Source organism: Grammomys surdaster, unplaced genomic scaffold (genome assembly GCF_004785775.1).
Source record: "Grammomys surdaster isolate TR1022 unplaced genomic scaffold, NIH_TR_1.0 139, whole genome shotgun sequence".
NCBI classification, from domain to species: Eukaryota; Metazoa; Chordata; class Mammalia; order Rodentia; family Muridae; genus Grammomys; species Grammomys surdaster.
In genome coordinates, this window is record NW_021604597.1 from 7,976,723 (window position 1) to 7,982,993 (window position 6,271).

Here is a 6,271-nt window from a genome sequence, read left to right on the forward strand (position 1 = left end):
CTCTTTGCTTCTCTTCTCTCTCTTTTCTTTTTAAAGAGTATTTACTATAGTAGTAAAAGCAACATGGTATTGACAAAAATATACATAGATGAATAGACCAAACAGAGGACCCAGATATAAAGCTGAGATTACAGCCACCTGATTTTTAACAAAGATGTTACAAATACATATTGGAGAAAGGACAGCATCTTCAATAAATGGGGGCTGAGAAAACTGGGTATCCACATACAGAAGAATAAAACTTAAATCTTATCTCTTACCTTGCATAAAAACCAATTTCAAATATAGCAGAGACTTGAGTGCTTTTTAGATCTGCAATTCTGAACTACTAAAGGATATCCATATAGGACTAGGTAAGGACTTTCTGTATAGGACTCCAGATGCTCAGGGAATAAGGCCAGCAAAAGAAAATGTTTGCCAGATATCTGATAGCATTTTGATGTATATAAATATATAAAGAGCTTCAAATTAAAAAAATGGAAACAACCTGATATAGCAATGATCTAAGGAATGGAACCGAGTTCTCAAAAGAAGAAACACAAATATGTAATAAATATTTTAAGTGTTCAGCATCTTACTCAAGCCCGAATGGCTATTGTCAAGAGCAAATGATTCCAAATGCTGGTAATATTGTGGGGAACGAATTCAGTTTGTGGGAGTGTAAACTGAGGCAACCACTATGGGGATCAATGTCAGTGTCTCAAAAGCCTGAAAACAGAACGGTGCTATATGACCCAGCTGGAGGCACGTGGGCTTCCATGTATATTACTGCAGCACTATTCACAATATCCAGGAAATGGAACCAGCCTAACTGTCAATGAATGAAGAATGGATAATGAAAATAGTATACTGAGTGAGTTAACCCAGGGTCAAGAAAGACACACACACTGCATCTTCTCCCTTATATGCTGATACTAGCTTGACTGTTTTAGGGCAGTATGTTTAACACTGAGTGCTGGTAAAGGCCAGAAAGGAATGTATGTGGGAAGGGGTGTGTGTGTGTGTGTTGGGGAGGACTGAACACAGTAGGCATTAACATTAAAAAGTGGGGAGATACTAGGGACAGGAAGGTCTGAACAAGAAGAGGGGAAGGGAGAATAGGGAAGAAGAAAGGACAACCAAAACTAAGGATATATAGGAAACCCATATGTAAAATTGTTTTATTAGCTTATTAGAAAAAGAGGTTGGCCATAGGTATCCTCTATGGATGGATAATGTTCCTCTCCAAAGCCATGGAATATTAAACAAAAATCTCAATGCTAGGTATGAGATACTTTCTATGAATTGTTGAAGGGTGGTGAGGGGGAGGAATTCAAACAATTCAGTTCAAGGTCATTGACATTGATCTTGGTTGCCCACTTGAACCTAACTAAGACTATTGCTGGAGCTATCATATTCTCTGGTCACAAGAGCAATGAGGCTGCAGCAGAGCTGGAAGATTCCTTCACAGTGCCAGAAGGTGTTACATTAACGGTGTTACTCAGTTCTGAATCCTGAGAGCCGTCATAATGACTTATGAAATAGTGCCGACCACTATGGGGATACCAACTGCTTGTTTGAGGCCTGCTGCACAAGAAGGAGATTGTACCTGGTTCTGTAAACCTAGTCAAGAGCCCGTGGCTGGGGAGATCATAGGCCTTATGGACATCCTACCTCTACTGTTTTACTAAATCATCATGTTAAGTTGGCTTATAGATACTCATGTTTATACATATATATGAGTGGTGCCCAGCCTTCATCAGAGAAACTTGAGAGCACAGGTCAGAGGTTAATGTGGAAACCCATTAAATGCCAAAATGCTGACAATAAGTGACCATGGTGTGCTCAGTTCTAAACGGAGCAGCTAGGATCACTTCCTTCAAGGGTCAGGGAACATCCTGGAAGAGGGTATGCAAAAGGAGTGCTTAAAAGGCAGAGAATGGGAGAATCGAAGCAAAAAGATGACCCCTGCATATGATATAGCTGTCATTCATGAACTCACTGCAGCCATGGTTCATCTGCACAGGACTGGCACAGCCACAGTTTATCATGGATTGGGGAAAGGGCCGGTGAAGCCCCACCCCTCCCTGAGGAACTACTGGCAATCAAACCTGTTGAAAGAGGTATAATTTCCTTTAGTGGTGTGCTTTCTCCTACAATCTCCCAAGACACGGGCTCTTGACCAGGTTTGTAGAATCAGGTACAATTTCTTTCTTGGACAGCATGACTCACATCAGACAGTAGTAAGTTGCAATACAGAAAGCTAGCTGCACATGCCACGTGTCTTTAATCCCAGCACTGGGAGATTGAGGCAGGCTACCAGGCAAGACTACATATGAGACCTGTCTCAAAGTAAGTTTTACTATGAAAAATTGAACTTAGTTTCTAATTTTGATATCTCTGTTAAAAAGAGATGTGTGCTTAATGTATAAATTTATATACAAAATATACTTCTGGCATTTGTATATAAATTTGATTGATTCATAGAATTCAAGCCATCAGTTCAAAATGAATAAATGGGATAGAAAATTTTACACAGAGGCTATCTGGTTTCAAGACTAAAGTACTTCCAGGTCTTAATCCAATGAAGAGTATGTCGGTGACAAAGGTGACAGGATTTGTTGATGTTCAGCCTGGACAGGACAAACCATCCACAATTCCTCATGCACACCAGCTGCTGATAGCTTGACAGACACTACTAACAGTGACACACGTTAAGGAAGGCTGAGCCCATGAATTCCTGGTAACCCCTTTGAACTACTACTGGACAGTAACTACCCCAGAGTAGTTTTGGTCTTCTTGTGGAGAACTGTACGCATAACGCAACCCTTCTGCCTTTGCTGACAACATGAAATGCCACAGCTAACCTAAGTAGAGATATCTTGAGGAACAGTTTAAACATTCAAGCCCTTAGAATTTTAAATTAGATTTTGGGGCTGGAGAGATGGCTCAGAATTAAAGAGCACTTCCAGAGGTCCTACGTTCAATTCCTAGCAACCACATGGTGGCTCACAACCATCTGTAACGTGATCCAATGTCTTCTTCTGGTGTGTCTGAAGAAAGCAACAGTGTAGTCATATACATAAAATAATCATTTTAAAAAGAGAATTTTAAATTAAGCTTTATAGAGGTTCTTTTATTGATGCTTTTACTATAAATATTTTAAATATTATGGGAAATGCTAATCAAATTAGATCAAATTCCTATACTTATGTTCATGTGTTTTCAAAATATATTTTCTCATTCTATAAACTACTTTGTCATAAACTAGTATACTGACATTAGAAAGTTTAGGATATTAAGGAAAACACAAGAAATGAAAGTCATAGTCTTATGACAGACAAAGCAATGGCATCAATGTAATACCTTATAAAATGTAAAATTTGTATGGATATGAAAATATAAAATATTATTTCTATTTTGGGAAGTAAAAGGTTCTGTTCAACAGACACTAATGACAACATTGTCCTCCTACTCCTTTCAGATAAAGCAGAGGCCAGAAAAACACTTTACTATAGTCATTACATAGAAATTAAAATATGATGAAATTTTATGGATCTGAATTTTTAACTTTCTTTTTTAATGTGCATGGTGTTTTGCCTCCATCTGTGCACCATGTGCATGTCGTACCTGGGGAGGCCAGATAAGGTGTTGGATCCCTTAGAATTGAAGCTACAGGCAGTTGTAAGCCTCCATGTTGTTGCTGGGACTTGAATCCAGATCCTCTGGAAGTGCTACTAACTGTTGAACCATCTCTCTAGACCCCAGCCTAACTTTTAAACCAGTTAGATCATCTGTGCTGTTTCATTTGACCTAAGATTAAAAAGGAATATTATAAAACACAGTGCTCACTCAGTGTCTACCAATAAACTCACAGTAAATAGCTGTTAGAATAATAAAAAAGCCACACCTAAATTGGAGTATGTTAAAAGAGAAAAGTTTAAAGTCACTATGTCCATAGCTATATATTAGAGTTGTGACTGTCTTTAGTTCTTAAACCACAATTCAGAACAAGGAACTGGTGTGTTTACATTTAAGTTAGTAGTCTTTCTGGATTATCTTTTGAAAGCACTGGCTGGGACTGGTGTCTGTTCTCAATAGTCACTTGAACTCTACAGTTACATGGCTGACAGCTATTAAGTTTTTTCTTTCCTTTCCCCCCTTTTATTGTCTCTCATACATTACTACTGCAGTCTCCCCTCCCTCCCTCCTCCCAGCCCTTCCTCTACCTCCCATCTTCCCCAAATCCACTCCTCTTCCAGGGGTATCACACACACAGTATTACAACCAAGTTACAATAAAACTAGGCATGTATCCTCATACCAAGGCTGGACAAGGCAACTCAGTGGGAGGAAAGGGTCCCAAGAGCAGGCTAGAGTCAGACAGCCCCTCCTCCGACTGAATGTCTGTAAGAACATCAACCTAGACAAACCATTAACTATATGCAGATGGCCTAGTTGAGACCCATACAGGGCCTGTGATTGTTGCTTTGGTCTCTGTGAGCCCCTATGAGCTCTGCTTAGTTGGTTCTGTGGGCTGTTCTAGTGGTATCCTAGACCCCTCGGGCTCCTACAACCCCACATCCTCCTTGTTTGGGTTCCCCTGGCTCTGCCTAGTTTTTGGCTATGGGTCTCTGCATCTGCTCCTATCAGTTTTAAGCTCTTAAAATATGGCAGCAACTAAAATTAAAATCCACTTTCTATTTAAGAATCTAATTTAAAATTCTAATAATAAACATAAAACACTGGAAATCAAGATAGTCATCTGGAAACTTAGTCCAAGGATAATTGTACCTGGACTTTCTGCCTTCAGAGTATATTTACACACACACACACACACACACACACACACACAATGTCCATCTAGACCTCATCATTCTTTAATAACTATTCTGTCCAGGGGACATACTCAACTTTATGTTTTGAAGTTTGACTATTGTTAAGTGTGATGGGTATTTTGATATACAAATTTGTATAGCTCCATTTCTTATGCTAAATTCTCAGAACCAAGTACATAATAGGTGTGCACACACACAAATACTACCTCACATACATTTCCCTAGGTATATTTCCTTTTGAAATTGTGAGCAGGAACCAATGACTTAACCTTTTACTATTTCAGTGTGACAATCGCCCTCTACCCATGTTCAACATACACTGCAATTTACAGGTATTCGGTAAGGGTTTCACAATTTGATTCACAACAATTCATTGGGGAATAATTACTTAAAAACCACAAATCACCACCTTATCAATAAATTTCGATGCTCCATCTTTATTCTTGACAAAGACTGATACCAGGTTTTAACTGTTTTGTAAAGTCTGGGTATCTTAACGAACCAAAGTAGACCCAGATTTCTATCTTCTAAATGTTTTACATCTTATATGTAAATTTAATCCATAATTACTGCTTAACAACTTGAAAAATTCATTATGTTCAGTATTACTATTTTAAGTATGGAAAAGATTAATTCCTGTTCCCTAACCAGATCTTTCTCAAGGACAGTATGCAGGTCAATCGATAGAAACCACTGGCCACCTCTAAACACTGACTTCCTGGCCTATGGACTCTCCACCTCTAAGGGAGTGCCTTGGAGTCCATGTCCACTGGTACCAGTTCCCCAGTTTCACTCAGAATAACCTGAGCACCTACTGCTGTGTTTCTGCTTGATAAATTTGCAGTCATGGTTTGTCTCAATAGTCTTGAACATAAATATTTACTTAAACTCTACTATTAAAATATTTAGCTGTGGTCAACACATTATTCTGAAAGCCAGAAAATGCAGAAGTATTGGATTCTCCTGATACTAAGATTTGAATGGCTTCTGGTCTTTTATGAGACTCACTGGCTGACATCAGACTGCGAATCTATAGTCACTGTTCTTCAGTCCAGAAGAACCCTCCATAATGGAGCCCACAGAAACTCTTCTTGCCACTGGGGCCTCTTAGTGCTTATGAGATTGAGTTCTCATCAAGAGGCCAAGATAATGTATTCATTCCCTAGCAGGTTAGTTTTCTTCATGTTAAGTCTGAGGATGATCATAGAATGAAGGCACAAAAGCCACATTTAGTAGACCAAAGCTTAGTGAAAAGAAATGTATAGGTGCTTTCATGTTTGCAGATGAGTTTGGTCTTTTCCTCACAGTCCCTTGTCAGCTAGCTATAGCTGCATATGAAGGCTTAGACAGGAGTATTTTGAGTTTAAGGCCAACAAAGACTACACAGCAAATACCTCCCGCCCCACCCAACAAAGCCAAAAATTTATAATTTATAATAAAAACAGGAGTCCAATA